Source organism: Athalia rosae, chromosome 7 (assembly GCF_917208135.1).
Source record: "Athalia rosae chromosome 7, iyAthRosa1.1, whole genome shotgun sequence".
NCBI classification, from domain to species: Eukaryota; Metazoa; Arthropoda; class Insecta; order Hymenoptera; family Athaliidae; genus Athalia; species Athalia rosae.
Window position 1 is genome coordinate 4119704 of NC_064032.1, and position 19705 is coordinate 4139408.

The window sequence follows — 19705 nt, forward strand, 5'->3', positions numbered from 1 at the left end:
GATACACAGAGTCAGGTGTCGCACGTACGATACCGTACCGCAGGCGAGGGATCAGAGTTCGTCGGATTGTAAGAAACTCGCCTCCGATGAGAGAGAGAGAGAGAGATTTTTTTCTTTTTTCTTTTTTCCGTTTTTTTTTCATTTTTTTTTTTTTTTTTCTTATTTACGATTATACGGCAAACTGGTTACGGGACGTTGAATTTTTACACTTCACCTCGCGGATTTTCATCCCAGGTGTCGTACCGGCTCTCACGGCGTTATCGTGCTAAGATGTGCGATGCATTCTGCGGTCATCGAACGCGATATGAAAATCCTCTTTTTACGTTCGACGAATCGACGATCGAAAAACCCGCTCCAAAATACCGACGACTCGTTACTAACGCATTCTTTTCGGAAAAGATTACTAGCTGGTCCGCAAGTCGATTTGAACGACCGAATTTTTATGGAATTTTATGCGATGATTTTTTTTGCCTCGTCCGACGTTGTCGTCCTGAAAAGAAAGTTGTTCTTTTTCTTTTCATTTTCGCTAGCACTGTACACCTATTTCATTTCGTTCGTCGTTTGAATTTTTGACCCGTAGTTTTTTCTTCGATTTTACATCAAATTACGTTCCACGCGCGTGCTGAGAGTTTTTTTTTTTGGATTTAAGAAGTTTTCTCGTCGAGATATCTCGACATTTCTGCTCCAAAAAGTGAAAAATTGGCGATAACTCGATCAATTTTACAGATAGATCAATTTAACTTGCGAATTCGGATTCCTCGGATCAAAATACATGAGAATAGCATGGGAAACCCGAGAAAAAAAAAATGTTGATTTTTTACCCCAAGGGGTTTGAACCTTCGAATTTTTTCGATTTTTGGGTCAAAAATGAAGTATTTTTGAAATCGATTGCAGGACACTTTTTTAACGTAATTTGACCCCGGGAACACGAATTCGTTGGTCAAATTGAGCTACGAATTTTCTCCCATCGAGATATCTCAATTTTTCTGCTCCAAAAAATTCAAAAATTGGCGATAACTCGATCAATTTTATAGACAGATCAATTTAACTTATGAATTTGGATTCCTGATATCAAAATATTTGAGAATACCATCAAAAACCCTCACAATAACAGAATGTCGAATTCCGGCCCCAATTTTGCAGTAAACTTTTTAAAATAGAATCGGAAAAATGAAAACTGCTAGACCTGCACCGGGCATCCTGGAATGTATTCCAAGATCCGAGGTGGTATAGAATTTTTACCGCAACCTTAGCCGGGTCAACCGCAGATCTGCAGTATTCAGACTCGACTCTCCGTCCCAGTAGGAGTTCAGTATCCGTATTTAAATTGCGAGTTTCCTTCGAGTCTCTTCGCGATTCTTTGACTCCCCCATATTATACGTGTATTGCTAGTATACATGTATATCTGCCGCGCAGTCAGTCTTCGAATCGCTTCGCTCGGCTACTCTTAAGATTGGATGGAGTTCGCGGACAGAAATGTAATCTCGTTCGTGCCCTTACTATTCTCCTTGTCCGAGTTTCATCTGCCTGCAGCGTTTCCCTACGGCCACGACAGACCAGATTATTCGACTTCAAGAGTCTCCGTTACCCCCGGCTAAAAAAACCTCCTCATTCGAAGCCTGGAAGTCGCGCTGCATCGCCGAAGTTTCGGTTTGTAGAAAAACGCAAAAAAAAAATTTTTTGTTTTTTTTTTGAACGGGTAGTTTTCGGATCGAATCGAGTGGCCTTCGCGTTATCGCGTTCGCAACGTTTATGTGACGAAAGATGTATCCTCGTGCCTATTTTCTATAATAGCGAAATAGTAAAATAGCTCTATGAAAGGCAGAGACAGACACACGGATACCCGACTGTCGGGTATCCAAAAAATGAAAGAAAAAAATGACTTCGTCGACGTTTTTCATCCTTTTACACAAATACGTGTAACGTGCAATTTATAAACCTGAATCTGAATGAAGTTGAATCTTTGTCATCCCGTGACGCGAATTTATAATGAAAATCGGATACACAATCGACCCAGAGTTTCTGGATCATCTTTTTTTTTTTTTTTCATTTTTGTTTCCTCCGATGACGAGTGTCGGACGGTCGACTTTTTGGACGGAGTCGACCGTGCGGTTCCAATAATAGCGCCGAAGTTCGGTGTTCGAGTTTGATATATTTTTTTTTTGTTTTTTTTTTTTCTCCAATTTTTTCGTCCACGAGAACGCTATTCGAGATCTCTTAGCGGACGAAGCTGCTTCGGGCGGGTGACACAGTTGAGCGATTCGCGAATTTTCCGCTAATCCCGACGCGGGGCACTCGATGTTACGTGGCCGGGCGCCCGCGCCTCCGGGTTTTCTAGCATCCGCACCGATCGTGTACATAAGATTCCACGTACACATATACATATATATATACATATATATATATATATATAGATTTTATGTACCAGTGTAACTATTTACCACGCCGGCTACAGCAATACCCGCTCGCTCGCTCGCTCGTTCGTTCGCTTTTAGTCCGAGGTGATCGAAACGAACGGCTTTATATACCCGAATGCCCACACGACCATTAGATGTACATAACATTCGCGTTGTATGTATACCTCGGTACGTATATCCTTCGCGTGTGCGAAAGTGAATGTGTGTGTGTGTAGCACAGGTACAGGTAGATACGGGGGGGACTTTTGCGCGGCCGGGTATTATCTCGAAGCTTGCAACGAGTCGCGAGGGCGCGAGCGCGCGAGCGCGCGTAAGCGTAAGCGTAGGCGCTTTTACGTACATCTACAACTGTATTTACCGTACGACCGAGTAGAGGGAAAGGATATTTTGAGACACTGCGCTAAAATAACCGACGACGAGACAGATGGAGATAGAAAAAAAAGGAAGATGGAAGAAAAGGAGAGACTGGAAATCGCGAATACATACCAGAAATTGACGCGAAACTGACGAACGCGTTCGATGTTTGAGAGAAGAAGAAAAAAAAAATAAATTAAAAAAAAATCCTCTTTTTATCCCCCCCCCCCCCCCCCCCCCAACTTTTGATTCGATCGTTCCCCCGTTTGTCTTCGTACCTTTTTTCTTCACCTTCGTCCGGGTTTTTTAGTCTTTTGTGTTGAGGTAGTCCCTCGCTCTAGGACCGCGACCCGACGTACAACGCGCGACTCCGGATCCCCGTTCCGAAGAGATCCAGTTATTGTATTATTATCGGAAATATATATATATATAGACGGGTATATATGGAACAATGAAACGCCCGTCATCGTTCGTCGAGGAATCGATCTCACCGCGATGATATTATATTCATCTTACGTTCAACTTATTTGAGATACGAATGACGCGCAACAAATTATACAGGGGATCGCGCCTCGTACGTTTCTTTGGAACACCCACCGTTATTACCAACGAGAGAAAATCTTATTCGTTCCTCTGATTGTTTTTTTTTTTTCTTTCTTTTTCTCTCTATCTCTCGAAGCTATCGTTAATTGATTGCTTGAAAATGGTATTCATCGAATTGGAAGGTGATACAACGATTTCTAGATTCTTGAATAGCTGAGCGAATACCAGATTTTTGCTTTCGGAAACAACGTTGAATGAAATTTGTGATAAAAAATTGACTTCTGATCTTCCGCGAGCCACTCACTCAGAGGGTAGGGAAACAACGGGAGATAAACGGCGGGTCGGATCGATGCCCGAGCGAAAGGAGCCGGCAAGAAAAAATAAAAATAAACAATGAGAAATAATGAAACGTGGAAGATGAATCAGCAGCGGCAGCATAGCAGCAGCTGGGGGGGACCTTGACAGCGAATATGAGTGAGGGAGAAGAAGGACCTTCAACTTTTCAGATAAAAATCGACTCCCCGGCGTATATGAAGAAAGAGTTGAGAAAAGTAAAGAGTGTAGAAAAAAAAGAAAAAAAAAGGTTAGTCGAAGAGAAAAAAAAATTCAACCGTCGAGAATATCGCGGTTAAGAGAGAAGAGAAATAACGAAGACACTGATTGACTACGTGGGGGAGGAGATTGAGATACACCGTGAAATATAAAATAAATGTGTAATAACGTGTTCCCGCGGATGCGTAATTATTACGAATAAAAACTTAATCAAGTTTTATCGCGGTTCAATAAGATGTACGGGGTGGCCTCTAACTCTCTCTCTCTCTCTGAAATTTCCACTGAATTGCTTTTTGTTTTTTTTTTCAATGGAATTTGCAGGTGCGAGGAGGTGAGATTTTTTCACGAGCGACCCGTACAACTCGTACGCCGTAATAACGAAATAACTCCTAACTAATTGCCGATACGGTCAATTTTCACAACGACACATGAAAGGAAGGACAGGTCGCTGTAATTACAAAGTTACGCGGAATCATCGTCTCTCTTCCTCATTTTCAGTCCCGTAACACGGAATCTCGCTATTCCCTTTTTCAGGAATACGTTTTACCGTTGTTTTCAAGTGAAGAATGAAAAAAAAAAAAAAAACACTGGAAAGTCACTTGGAATTGAATAAAAAAAAAATATATATATATATAAGAAAATTACGACTCGTCTGAGCTTCTTGCAAAACTTTCTTGAAATGAGAACCTGAAGGAGATACAATTTTTTTAGAAAACCCCAAAAACCAAAAATGATGTTCAAAAAATCCGAAAGATTAAATACGACGAAAATTTGATGCACGGAAATCGTCTCCCTCTTCCAAGTCTTTGGTTACCCGCCATTTCGATTTTGGATTTCGCTCCTTTGTGGTCTCGGTGACGTGGGACGTGTCAAAATTCGCGGAGACACAAATCAGATCCGAGGTTTCTCGAGACTCCGGGATCCGCACAAAGCCGGGGTAGGGGCGGGGGGGTGGGGGGGATCGAGACAGGAAAAATATCTATTTCTACTTAACGGCATCGCTCGCACTTTGAAGCGGCTGAAAAGCTCGCACATATCATCAACAACGCCTGCGTTCGCCTCGATATGCATAAAGCTGGCTCCTCGCACCGACGGCAATTAATTCGCTAGACGCGGGACAAAATTTATTTCCGTTGAAAGCTGCGGGAAAATAGAATCCGCGTGGATAACCAGATTTATCAAATAGCTGCGGGGGACTTTGAGATGCGATATTCGTGGTGCGGAAGGAATTTGCAAAAAAAAAAAAAATGTCCACCTGCCGTGCGCAATTTTTTCTATTTTTTTTACTTCCTTCGACGCGATTCGCTGAATTAATTCGGACGACGGAAGAATTTTTCGATAAGCGAACAAAGGAAGTACATCGAATCGGTGGCTGGAGACGGAAACAAAGAATTCACTTCAATTTCTGCGAGTTCATGAACGGGAGAAAAAGAAATCGGTTATTCTTGATAACGCGGCAGATGTTCGACGTCTGAGAAAGAGAAGAAGAAAAGCGCAAAAAAAAAAACAAATGGCGAACGCGCTTATGAAAATATTAATAACTCCGGATTACATCGCAATTGATTGATTGATTAGTTGATTAATAGTTGCCACATTATGTATTGCGCGTCGTTATCTACTACTTATGAACAAATATAGGACGTCACACGCACTTGTATACCGACACTTTTTTCCGTAAACTGTACACTGCACAGTCACGCATCTTTCTCTTTATCCGTTCGAATGAATACGTATGGGGCATTCCGCGCCAAATACTGATGAGTGTGAACCCGACAAACGCATTCTTAAATTGAATATAACTCCGAAAATATTGATCCTGGAATAAAAATGATGATCATCAAAGTCGTGAGAAATTACATTTTACGCAACTTTGGTCATTACCATTTTTACTCCAAAATTGAAAACGAGCGAGTTATTCGAAAAACAAGAAATCACCCCTCGAATCAAGATCACTTTCCTCAATTCTACATTTTTAGAATACCTCTCCGGCCGGAATACTCGATGTTATTAGCTTTCCGTAGAGAATTACGTGGTAAAAAGTCTTTCGTGTTTCGTTTGAAAAGAGGTCCGCATCTCGCCTTTGGTAAAGGTGAATCTTCGAACCTTGTACACCAGATAAAAGTCTTTTGGGAAAACAGGACAAACAAATACCCTGCCCAGCACTCGGTCGCATTCTACCTGTCCGTGCCCCCCTCCCCCCTCGAAATTCGAACACGTCCAATGAATTTTTTTTGTTTTCCTCTTCCTCGTTCACCGATAACGATTTCCGGCACGGGGTGAAAACGCTCATAGCTCCGGTGAGTACGTACCGATAATAAAATAGATAAGCTTGGAGAATTTCAAGAATATTTAAAAAAAAAAAACGAGGGTCAAAATTAGGAGAAAAAACCGTCTTTCTTCGACGCAGCTATCGAGTCGCAAGTTTGTTTTTTTTTTTTTTTTTTTGAGAACAAAGCCGGTGCTGCTGCAGTTAAATACGACGGTCATTAAATACTGCATCAGACGCGCGCACCGTACACGTTAGTATAGACCTAATGCGTCTGGCGGTGGTTATTGACTCCGTGACTTTGCTTTATACTCGGACGATTCGTGGCGTAAAAACCGAGTCAAAAAACGGAGGACGCAGACGCTCAGCTGATTTTCTTACGTCTCTCCGATTTGAATCTTTCTGTTTTTTTTCTCTCCCCCCTCTTTCCGTGGATCTCTCGCGAAATGTGGTTCCAATAATTTACGCCCTGCGTTCTGCGTGGGGTACCGATAGGCGCAGAAATCTATAAAAAAAAAAAAATGGTCGGAAATTTCGCACGTCCGCAACGCGCGCGGATGGATGAAAAAAATCGGGGGAAATCAGCGATAGGCGGGACGTTTTCGTCGCTCCGCAAAAATTTTTGCGTCCGACTCTTATCGTCTTCGTTTCTCGCGTGTACTTATCATACCTCGAGGTGAATTACAATTAACCTCGAGGTATTGTAAAACGAACGTTACAAAATATCGTTAAATACAAATATGCGCGTAACGATCGCGCATATATATATATATATAAAAAGAGTAGGCAGAGTAGTAAATCGCGATCTCGCTGGTACGCACGTTGTAACGTTGAACCTACGGGCCGGTTACACCTGGTATCGTACGTGCCCACATACGCACTATACGTAGTTACACGTACGTGCGTGTAAAAAAGTTTTGCACCTGTTACCCGCAATTGCAACGTACGCCTTAGCAAAACTCGGTCAACGAATTTTTCGCGTCGCTCTACCAGAGTTCATTCATCGATATATGTATATATAATCATTCCTCGCTACTCCGTGTAATTGATAGAAATTTTTTTCTTTCTTTTTTTTTTTTTCTTTTTCACAATCACTCGTTGAAATTATCATCGCTACGTATTATAAGTGAAGTTCCAATTCCCACGCGTACATGCGATCGAGCACAGGTGTACCTATATATGGTGCATTCCGCGGCAAATCTTCAATGAATTTTTTGTTTTAGAAAAATTTTTCTGGCAAAACTATTTCGAAAAACAAATTATGCAGCGCCGTCTCGAAGGACAGGAGAGAAAAGGTGGTCGCGGTACGACGAAAATTGCGATCCATTGATCGAAATTACGCGACACCGGCGCGATGCAGATGAGCAAGTTGAATGGGAAGGATAAGCGTCTGGATGAGACAATCCGGATAGCGGATAATTAAAAATTCTTGTCGCGTCTCGTGTCTCGCGCGTTCCGTCGCCGACACGGCCGATGTTATCGGGCGATGGAGTCGCCGACAATTGGATCTCAAGGAATCCGATTGTGCGAGATGATATTATTTTGATCGCTGCGTGGCAGAGAAAAAAAACCGATAAAAAAAAAAAAAAAACAAAGTGCACAACGAATCAAAACGCTTTTTTATCAGCGTGCATTGTAACTCGGCGTAGACGTCGAAAACGCGATCTTTGTGCACTCGAACGATTCGACCGCTGCCGAGTCCGCGTTTGTTAGGCGAAAATAATCAGCACTCGCACGTTCGTGATTTTGCGAATTTATCGTCGTCGATTTGAATTCGACTCGTTTTTCGCGGCGCGAAGAAGCGAACGATAATTTTTTTTTTTCACGCGCCCGCGAATCGTACGCACACGGTCCTGAAGCGAAGACCGAAAAAATCCCGGCATCCTTGAGGATCCCCGTCGAAAGAAAGGAGGCGAGCAGGGGGGGAGAGGGGCGGCGATATTTTACGGTGTTAACACAATTATCTTCCTAATTTACGTTTTTTTTTTTTTTTTTTTTTTTTTTTTTCTCCATCGTCGCACACCCGACAATAATTATCAGCCGGAATATAAAATACCGCGCACGGACACATGTAATTAAGGGAGAACCTGTTCCGAACAACGTAACCCAACGACGACACGTGTGTACATATACGTATAAAACTCTCTCTCTGTGTAGGTATATCGTACATATGTACGATACTTGTACGTACATATCTACCGGTGGAATTTACATTTTTATAAGCGTCTCTCCTCCGATTCCGCCCCCCTCTCGTATTCCCTCTCCCGCCTCGCGCGACGACGACGTATTACCACCTCACGATTCGATTTTTTCGTTATTCCGTTGCCCTTTTATTTTTTGAAAACAAAAAAAAAAATCATTCGCTTTTTCGATCGTTCCCTTTTTTCGCGACTTTCTTCGCGAGTTGTATATAGTGTCTGGGAAAAAAAGGAAACCGAAAAATGTGGAAATTAAATAAAATCGAAGAGGATGGAAATAAAAGCGAAAATAAGATCGTCGGATCGGAAACACGTTCTTTGATAGGAAGGTATCCGAATCGGTATAGAATTCGTTTACATAATACAGTCGATCGTAACGGACCGCGCGCCGTTTTGTCATTTTGTTCAGCTTTTTTTTTTTCCTTCGATTTCTAGGTCGCCTCAATATTTTGAATAAAAATTTCGAATTCATTCCGTACCTTTCGATAGTTCGATTCGCGCGGTTGTCCGAATGATTCGATACGGTTCGCAAACGCACGTAAAAAAAAATTGTAAAAAATAAAAAAAAAAAAAAAAAAAACTAAGAATGATCCGGAGTCAAAAAATGAATCCGGTAAAATTGAACGCGTTCTCTTCAAAGTGAATTTCGTCGAAGAAACTTCACCGCGACTATACGTAGGTTAATATCGTTAAAATTATAGCTCCTCTCGACCTGCAGCAGGTTATCGATCGTGATTTCATATATTTATATAAATATATATGTATTCAGAATTTCTACATAATGAACATCATTATTCAGAATACTTCAATGCGAGTGGTCTGCCGCAAAGCAAAAAGAAAAAAAAAAAAAAAAAACGCCGCACACGAGAGCAGAGGGAAGTAAAAAAGAATGTAGGTTGGGCTTCGGGGGTGTGCAGCGTGCACAGATATCGAAGACCAGGTACAAAAAAGAGAAAAAAAAAAAAAAATGAAAAAAAAAATCGAAAGAAAGGCAAGGGAAAAAAGGGAAAAAAAAAATAATCAAAGAGGGAAAAGGCGATCTTTGCAGGTAAGGAAGAGGTAATTGTTTCTCAAGAGTTCGGATTATGGAAGAACTTCCCGACGATCCCTCTCGACTTCGATTCAGCTCGCCCACCCGCAACCACCGATACCATCGTCTGCGCATCGGGATCACGTGAATTATTTTCATTCGCTTATTCGTTTTCTCATTATTTTCCATATTCGTTGAATTCGTCGGGGTATTTTCATGGGTAGGCGACGAATTTTTTCGAACGAGTATAGGTATTTAGAAAAATTTGATTTTCCGAAACGACAGGAGAAGAAATCTTCTTTCCATACCTCGAACCCCCCATTTATTTTCAAATACCGAAAATAAAATCGTTTATTTTATTTTATCCTTACCAACCGACGGAAAATTTTTGATACTATGATGTTCCGGTCGGTTATGTATCGGGATTATATACGTATACATATATTGGCCGCGGTTCGGTGGCATTGCATTTATTTTTAGCGATAGAGTTGGCCGTGGATTTTTATTTCTTTCGTTCTTTTTCATCTTTTTTTAACATTAAGATTATTTCTACCGGGGGTGGGGGTGGGAGGGGTGTTGTCTTACACATATTTACATTATGAATACATATCCGATTTGCACACGTGTGCGTATACAGGTGCGTGACTTATTTATATATATGCAGAAGCGAAACGCGGGCGGGCAAGAAAATTTAGCGCGAGATCAATTCGTGTGTCGCATCCACAGGGACTAAAGCGAGAGTCTCGTGACTCGAGTCGGGCGTCACACGTCCCGAACTTGAGATGAATTTACGGACCGTAAAAAAACCTCATTCCGATCTTACTGTTAAAAATCGTTGAGAATATTGAAAAATCAAACTTGGAACGTCGAGAGAATTGTTGCAAGTTTTCGCAATGGGTCCTTTTCGTTGTTGAGAATTTAAAAAATTACCTACCGCGTCGCTGAATTTTTTCTTTCTCTGGGTATTCGACACAATTTTCCCCTCAGAGTGTTAAGATCTGGTATAAAATCCGTACAGTTCTCGGATCGGGGGAGTAACAATCTTCGCAGCCCATTAGAGTCTCTCGTTTCAAAGAGCTGGAACAAACGGCGAAGGTAAAAAACACACACACAAAAAAAAAAAAAGAAGTAAAAATTAAATAAAGGGAAAAACGACGGAGGTGGATCGGAACCAGCATCGCGGCTTTTTTCTCCGCTCGGCGAGCTTCAGTTTAATGCTCGTATAATGGGCCAGCAATATGGTAGAAGTCGAGGCTGAGTTACCCTCGAGGAGCCCGGCAGCCCGGCAGCCAACGTCTCTCACCCGTGGTATTCCCATATCTCAGTTGCGGGATCTACTCTGCCACACGCGAGTATTTATACACACGTATCTATATTCCGCGGCGTTTGCTCTACGTGGCGTACGGCGGAAAAAAAAAAAAAAAACAAAAATAAATAAATAATTTAACGAGAACCTCGTCAGCGTCGGTTGAAAATTTTTCGGACATCGAAAACTCGGGCGGATCCGCCGAGCTTTTTCCTCGCCGGAGGGACGCGAAAGGGGTCGAGGAAAAAAGAAAAACGTCCGAAGTACTCGAGGAGGTCTTTTCACTCCGGACACCCCGTGGAGTTCGGAAACCCGATCGAAAGATTGAAAATTAGGGATCGAAGCCCCGATCGATCACGGGCTAAAAAGCGAACCGTTCGTCCGCATAATTGGGTGATCGACCTTCGATTTTGATTTTCTTTTTTCTTTTCGTTTTTTTTTTTTTTGTTTTCCGTTCATTCGGCCGGACGGCTTCGATGATTTTCCCCATCGATCGACGGGGATGATCGAGCGCGGGCTCGTTATGTAAACGAAGTTTTTAACGTTTTTCGACATTTCGACCTCGTCACGGTGCCGTTTCTGCTCCTGCTCCGTTTCGACCCGGACTTACATAGCGTAGCGCGTTACACGAGGCTAGTCGAGTCAGGTCGACCGCTAACATCACCGACGGCAGCTACTAAATCACTTATCCTGACTAAACACCGAGGTATTTGTCTAGTCCCGTTTGACCAGGTATAGGAGAGTCTAGGATAGCGTTGCCGAGAGAGAGGGCAAAAATCATTCACGGCGTATAGAAAAAGATTCGGAGAACGAACCCTGTCCAGGTATTTAAAAACTCGTCTACCGGCCATTCGACGCCAACTCCTTTCTACGTTTTGCAATTTTTCTTTTCTTTTTTTTTTTTACCATCTCATCTTTTTCCGAACAGATTTCGAAACGCGACGGTGATAACGTGAGACAAAATTCACGTGACGCGATTCGAAATTCCGGCAAAGAGAAAAAAAAAAAAAAAAAGAAGAAGAAAATTACAATTCGGGTTGGGTATAAGAAGAATACCCCGTACCGAACCGGGTGTAACGAAGAAAAATTTATACCTGCCCACGTGCAAAAACAGAGAGAGGTTACCGTTCGGTAAAAAGGTAATACGAAATGGAAAAATTTCGGAGAAAAAAAAGAAAAAAAATAAAATAAAACACCGCAGGGCTTCAAGTGCCAATGTAAGAAGTGACCGTTCGAAACCAACCGGGCATAGTGCGACCAGATCCTCCTTGTGTTCCGGGCAGACGCGACAAACTGTCGTGATAATTTATCCGCGGTTTAGTTTTTTCTTTTTTTTTTTTTTTCTTTTTTTGTTTTCTCTCTTTCTCTCTCTTTGGGAACCCATGAAACCCTCTCTCCGAAACACTGGTCAAGAATTTTTAACTCGCTTCCTGGGTGGCCGGCGTGAGAATCGGAGAACGAAATCATCTCGGGACTCGTTGAGTTTTTTTTTTTTTTTTTTTTGAGGGAGAAAGTCACGTCGCGGCGAACAAGTGGCTGAAAATCGATGATCCGATCGAAACTAATTGTAAGAATCCTAAAATCGACCAGTTTCCTGTTATCGAGAACCTGCGGGAAATCGGAGAAGAACGAACGAAATTCGTGAATTTTATTTTACAGAAGATCGTCTTATTTTTTTTAGTTTTCGTTCGGAGATATCAAGCGTCAAAGAGAGTAGGTAGCCGTCGTTGTAAGTTTCACAACGGTATACACCGCGACGTTCTCGTTACACACGTTGGGCGTAAAGTGTCTTCGAAGGTAATTATTGCGGTCGCCGGTTCGGTCAGTGGTATTATAAAGGCGGACGTCGAGAGCGAAGTTTCTCATCACCGCGGGTCGGGTACGTTGCGGATTGTCCGTCGGCACAACGACGCGACCAAACCGACAGACAAACTACTTTCCGTTTTGCTTTGGCTACACTCGACCGATTGTGAATAAACATTGAACACTATACTCGTGTCGGGACGATGCCGCCGACGGCCGGCGGCCGCCGTGAAACGTACCGTCGCGAAACTACGCGACTCAATCTACACCTAAAAATTATTATCGCTGCAGACAGGATCGGTCGTCACAGGTCAGTTTCCGACCAACTGAACCCCTTGGCGGCGCGACGTCGCGTTCTGTAGAAGAGTTTCGGTTTTTTTAATTATTCCGATAAATTTACACCCGAACGCGTATTCGGATACGAATTTGGTTATTCGATGCGAAAAACGCCGGATCTGTCGAGGGGTGAAATTTCGATTCCTTTTGAATTCGAAGTATCGCCGATGGTCCGGAGAAAAATTTTTGGCCTCTACGCGTTTCGACGTAGCTGAAGAGAGATGGCTATCTTATTCGCGGTTATTTTATTGGTCAGTGGCGTATTTTAGTCGAGACTATATAAACCCGACGCCGTCAGTGGTCGTCGTCGTCGTCTGCAGCATCGAGCATCGAGTTCGATGACCCCCGAGATCTCGTATTTCGGCTGTTTAAAAACTTGAGGGATTGCATTGTCCGAGTTTTCTGATTCACCGATATATATATATATATATATATAAATTCCCCGACTGCATCGCGCAGAGAATTCACTTTCGGCGATTTTATTTTTTTTCTCTCTCTCTTTCGGTCGTCCCAACGTCTCGCCAACGGCGGGGTCGACCGACCGATAAAAAAAAAAACTCGGAGTCAACCTCGAGCGAGTCGACCCGAGGGAACTCAAAAGTTCACAGAAACGATCGGGAAAATGACAAACAACGCGTGACCTTCTTTCAACCCCCCAGGTTCCGAGGTCTTCGTTGGGCCTTCCTAGGGTCGAATCGACAGCGATTCGTAAACGAATGTCGTGGAAGTCACGGCGACGGCGCAAATCCATCGCGAATCGGTGGGCATTGAATTCTGACTTGTTTTTCCGTCGAAGCGAAAATTCAGGAAGCCGTTACCTCGATTTCGATTAACGGACGTGTCGCAGACGATATGTAACAATTTGGCAGGACAACGGAATGACTGCGGACTTCGCAGAGGTCCAGAAGAAGGACAAACGATCCTTCGGTTTCTATTTCGTTCGAAAAATATCGCGATCCTTATTTTTTTTTTTTTGTCACGTCGAGCAAAATCGGGTTTATCGAAAAGAGAACATCAAGTTCCTCCGATTCGTATAAGGTCGAAAAAACACAATCGCAAAATCATACGACGTTCTTTGGCTTCGTATTCGACGAATCGCCGATACGCTGCGAAAATCAGATAAGAAAGCGACCTGGATCTGCCGCAGACCTGAAAAACGAATCCAACCAATCCGTCGACCGTATAAGTTACCTACCTACACCGGGTGGAAGTTTGGCAAAAAGTTCGTCCTTGAAAAGTCGGGCGTTCGGTGTGAAGAAAATAAAATAAAATAAAATCAAACAAACGAAAAAATGGCGGATATCAAGTTCAGTTCAAGTTTACGGTAGCGGTGAAACGCGCAGTTGTACGTCACACACGTTGACACGTTTCTTCGTTATATTCGGTTGTACTCGCTCGCACCGACGTTGGTGTCGTGGTGCGTGTGTGTGCGCGTCCCACCGTGTCCTTGCATCGCGTGTACACGGAGTGAGAATTTTACCTGCACTTCGAGAAAGACAATCTCCCGCCGGTAGTCGCCTACCTACCGGCTGCGGTTTGTATCCGTGGCGAACCGTGTATACGTACATACTGGCCAATATTATATCCAGTAGGTTACCGCACGATGACGACCGCTACGAACGATAAATTGCTCGTCGAAAAACCGCGGGATTATCATCCTGCGATTCTCAGAGGAACTCGGTGCTGGCTCCCCCTTCGATCCGCGAGGCTTTTCAATTAACGAGAAAATTATTTGCCGTTTATCGATTCAGCGCGTCGTCTTTACGAGAATCCGAAAATGATATCAGGATTCCGAACGACGATCGTCGAATTCCGAACGTCGACGTTATTTTTCCTGGACCGATGATCGTCTCGTCGTTTTTTATCCGCGGTCGCTAAAAACCGAAAACGGATGTTTCGTCGTCCGCGAGAAGAAGTGTGTACGGACATTACGGTATGGAATTTTTCGGAGCGAGGAGAGAAAAAAAAAACCGTTTTACAATTCCCCGAATACACCGTAGTACGTACGGCCCCAAATTACTCAACGCAGTTCTCTTACTCGCACGATTCATCCTGCTGACTTGCGGTAAATATTTACGCTAAAAAAATTCAGTCAGTCAGTCAGTCAGTCGGTCGGTCGGTCGGTCGGACGGTCAAAAAGTGGTTACGATACACATCCGCAAAAATAAAGAGAAAAAGAAAAAACGAGGAACTAAAAAAATCAGATGCTCAAAAACTGAACGACCGACTCAAAGAGTCGTAAAATCTCCGGCGATTAATTCTTACCCATCCTAACAAACTGGAAGTAGTTGCACCTTCCCGTTTTTCCGTCTTCTACTTTATATCGTTAAAAAAAATTTGGATCGCTTACGTCGAAAGCGTTTTGCGTGGTTTATTTTTTTTTGTTTTTTTTCTTTCTTCTTTCCCTTTCCATTTTTCGCTTCAATATCATTCCCGGAATCGCGGGTACCTCGCGTAGCGCCGAGTCTGCAGCGTTGCTCAATCGCGAATCAAAGTGCATTTTCAGACATTCGGAGCGACAGAAAAATGAAAAAATACGATCGTTATATATATACTTATTAAAAAACGAAACACAAGGACGCTTGTAACTCCGATTCATTCATCGCGAAGGCGGTGTGGCGCTCAAAACTCGCTCGTTCCCTACCTACATCGAGAGATCGTGATTAATCTCATTCGCGATCGAAGATTACCGCTTCAACCGCCCGCTACCAGTTACTTGGCTGACGCATGAATGAGCGATTTTTTTTCAATTCTCGTTTTCAGTTTTTTTTTTTTATCATTCCTTCATTTTTTTTATAACCGGCCGCAATAAAAATCGAACGAGACCGCTTTTGGATACCTTATCGATATATTGTGGTACAAAATTTTAATTTTTCCCAAGATTTTCGTACAGGATTTAAAAAAAGGGGGGAATCAAAAAAAGTTTGGAACGAAGTTCCGTTTTTCGTCGTTGAAAAATTTACGAAAAAATCTTCTCATCTCGGAAGAAAATTATCAGGCTCCGATACTTCGTCGCGACGGATGCATCGATGCGACGAAATTTGACGATTTTTTTTATTCTAGTTTCGTTTTACGCGGTTGCAGGGTACGCAAGATGTTTCGAAAGTGTATACATACACATATCGTTGCGCGGCTCTTGATATTTCCGTTTTAATGCGACACGTGTCTCTATAATATAATAATACTTTGTATCATATGAGATACGGTTGAAAACGCATAAATAACGCTTTCGTAGGCGTGTGACCGTTTTCGACCACCGCTATCGGATTATCTCCAGACCTAAGCTGTTTTATATCCTTCTATTCTCTCTTCTATTTTACCTACCGACGTTGTTATTACCAACGATACCGGGCCCAGATGCGATTTTTCACGTTAATCCACCAGCTCTCATTCGTCCGGAAGTTGCCTTCTCTTATTATCCATATCAAAAAGTGGGTAATAAAATTGAAAACTGAAAAAATCGAAGAGGATTTTTTTTGGAATTCTTGGCCGATGAGCCCCTTCGGAGAGAAGGTTTTTTTTTCTTTCTTTGCCATCAATGAGCAGCGCCGCGCGCGACATTGTTATTTTGTAAATACATATTATTTGTTTGGTTATCGTTTTTTCAATTTCTTTTTTGTTTTTTTTTGGTTCGCAATCTAATCGTAGCTCACCGTAATAATATGCGGTTGATTAAAATAATCTAATGAACGCGTCTCGTCGTGTACTCGGAATTAGTAAAGTGATATTTACAAGAACGGATAAGGATAGTGGCGTTCTTTCACGCACGTTAAGGTTACATACAGAGAGAGAGCATTCGCGACAAATGCACTCGTTCGAGGAATCATTGCAGTCGAGGCGATCGTCCTTCCGTTTTTCGAAAAAAAAGATGGAAATTTTTTCCAAAAATCATGGAATACAGTAGAGAGAGAAAAAAAACTCCCCATTCAAATAATCCCGGTGACCATTTTGCGATTCCATTAGTCAAGAGCTTCGGTCGGATGGAACTTTTTCCGTTTCGATCGTAAAACCGTACGAGCCCGACGTTGCAGTCGATTTGACAAATTAACGGACACCGCGCCGTTGCTTTCTGGTTGCCAACTTTCGAAATCGTAACCACCGGTTACAGACGATTGAATATTTTCGAGTAAAACGGTCTAGGACCCGGGGTGATATTAAAAAAAAATTATTCTGGCAAACCGCGCGTGCGGTCTTCCGGACGCGGAAAGTCGGAAAATTCGGAGTTATCGACTTATTTATTTATTTGGCGGAAATATTTTGTCAAAAATTGATTCATCGCGCTCGGGAGTGCGTAAAGATTTTTTTCGACTAAATTCTGCTCCTCCGTGTTTTTTTTTCATCTTTTTCAATTTCGGGTCGCGCGATCTACACCGTGACATAGACGCGCGCGAACTAATACGCGGTGCGAAATTTCGAAGGCCGCCGTTATAGTCCATAGATTCCGTAGAGCGGAATATTCTAGGAACGATTTTGCCGTTTTACGATTTCTGTCCAAGGTGGTGAACCAAGGCGATTTCCGAGCGCTAAATAGAACGTCTACGAATTAGACGTACCTACACGCAAACGTGTAACGCGTTTACGTACTTACGATTTCAAAATTTCATTGCACACGTCGTACGCGCATGGGTTATTTACGCTGAAAGATCTTCCGAGAACTTAGTACGAAATCTTTGGTACCGTTATCGCTGTTTTGACGGAAAACGGACCACCGCGCTGGATTTGGTTGTACAATTTCTCGAAGGAAGGTTTTTTTCGATAAAAATTTTCGAAGCGAAAACATGTTTTTGCAGAAAAATTTTCACACCGCTGAAAAAGAATAATACGAAGGGGATACCCGACGCGATGAATCGTTTCCAGAGACTCGGGGAAATCCGCTGATAGATTTATTTCGTACACACGTACAATATACGTATATATTTGTATATTATGGTGTAAAACGAATGACGAATACAGGAAAGAGAACGATCGTTTTATAAATATTTGCAAAACTCGAAACGACTCTGCCGCGCGCGGAGATTTTTCACTTTTCATTCCTTTTTTTTTTTTCTAAATCGTTATTTCTCTCTTTCTCGCCGAAGGTTAAAATAACTGCGTAACGTAAAATATAACGTGAGCGGTGTATACGCAATCTTATTCAATTTTCAGGGTCTTCGTAACGCGAAGTTCGCGTGTACGGGGTGTCCGATCATTTTGCGAACGGATATCGAAGAGAAAAAAAAATAAATTGCGACACGATTTTGCGATTAAAAATATGCACCTTTCAGGTGAACTTGTTCTTCTCCGCATAGGGAAACTGTACGGTGTAATTTACTCGCGTTCTATCGAATCGAATGAATCTACGCTAATTGGTTTTTACCAATTGATTAATCGACGTGTATTTACAGAATTTCCTCTGATTCAAATAGAAAAAAAATTTCATTCTAGGAATATCGATTCCCACTATAGGCGATACAAAAAAAAAAAAAAAGTGGTATCAAACTCGTTTACGCGATCGAATTCGAAATATATGTTCATGACACGTTTCGAAAACAGAGAAAAAAAAAAAATTAAACAAACTACCCGGAAAAACAATGACAAATTTGTTTTTCCCCCCATATAATTATCGACACGTCCACGTCGTTTCAATCGCGAGAAAACGCATCGAATGAAGAGAAGAAGAAAAAAGAAAAAAAATGAAATAATCTGAATAGCAGAAAATTTTCAGTGAATCGATAGAACAATTTCTGAAAATTCTTCGAATTGTTTGTGCACGTGTATCGCATGTTATGTGTATTTCACGTATCGCGATATATTATTGTCGAGATGAGATCTTTCGCTTCAACTGCACCCTGTATCGCGAGCGATAATTTATGCATCGTTAATTCTCTTGCACGTTACAATATAATACGTCGAGTACCGGTGATTTTCTTCCTTTTTATCTCTTTCATTTATTTATTCGTTCATTATTTTTTTCTCGTTTCGCAAAACCTGTTTTCCAACTAGTTTATAATAAGGCTGAAAATTAACAATCTTAAACGCACGCGTTATCCCGAGTAAAACACGTTGATATATCGATGTAACCTACGGTAAACTCATACGTAACCGACGTCGAATTTAAACGTGGGAAAAAATCGAACGAATGAGAAAACAAAGAAGAAAGCCGGTTACGTGAATCGGGGAAGAAAATAAAAAAAAATTTCACACCTTGGAATTTTTCGCGTTATTTTCTTCTCGTCGTAAAAAAAAGAATCTTTCCCCCTCTCTTCGATCGGCAATCTTCTCACTGGTGTAAAATTTTCGCGGTAAAAAAAAAAACACCCTTCCGTGACCAAATGACAAACATTTTGGTTTTGGTTTCAAATACAGTTGGGTAAAATAATAAAGCGAAGTTTACCGCAAAACTAACGACGGTTAGAACACGCCGTATAGGTGGGCAACCGATACTCTCTGCTCGTGTAGGTAGTTAAGTACCAACAAATTATCGCTTTACCGGTTATTCATTACGCAACGGTTGTTGCACGTTTATATATTTATTTCTAACGCAGAAACGCGCAACGGCGCGACGAGAGACTTTGAAATCCCATTGGAACGGCGCCCGCCGAGGGAATCCGCAGAGAAAAAGGGAAAAAATTCGGACTCGATTTTCGAATCGCTGACGAGAATCCGCAGGATTTTCGTCGCTCTGGACCGCTTCGATAATCCAACGCAACGCGCGAAAACTAGGCGGGCAAATTATCTCGTTATCGATTACGTAATCAGGATCTGCTTACGCGCAATTATATCATTATCGCACCGACAGCGGATAACCGGGATGCGGAGGGGGGGAAATTTTATACGGGGGAACGTTAATCGCGACTCGTTTGACGAGAAAGTTTTGCGCTGAAACCGTTGCCGACGATTTTTTTTTGCGAATTTTCCAAA

The 19705-nt window shown here is 42.2% G+C and overlaps 1 protein-coding gene and 1 long non-coding RNA gene across 5 annotated transcripts in view; one reads left to right on the plus strand and one right to left on the minus strand.

The window, feature by feature from the left end:
* Nucleotides 1–19705, minus strand: part of LOC125501930 — a 69635-nt gene that overhangs the window by 18753 nt on the left and 31177 nt on the right. The window contains exon 2 of the long non-coding RNA XR_007279670.1: nt 10295–10437. This is a non-coding gene — a long non-coding RNA (uncharacterized LOC125501930). The remainder of the gene's footprint in view (nt 1–10294; nt 10438–19705) is intronic.
* The window catches only part of LOC105686452 (A disintegrin and metalloproteinase with thrombospondin motifs gon-1), an 88890-nt gene that overhangs the window by 16221 nt on the left and 52964 nt on the right, over nt 1–19705 (plus strand). The window lies entirely within an intron of this gene.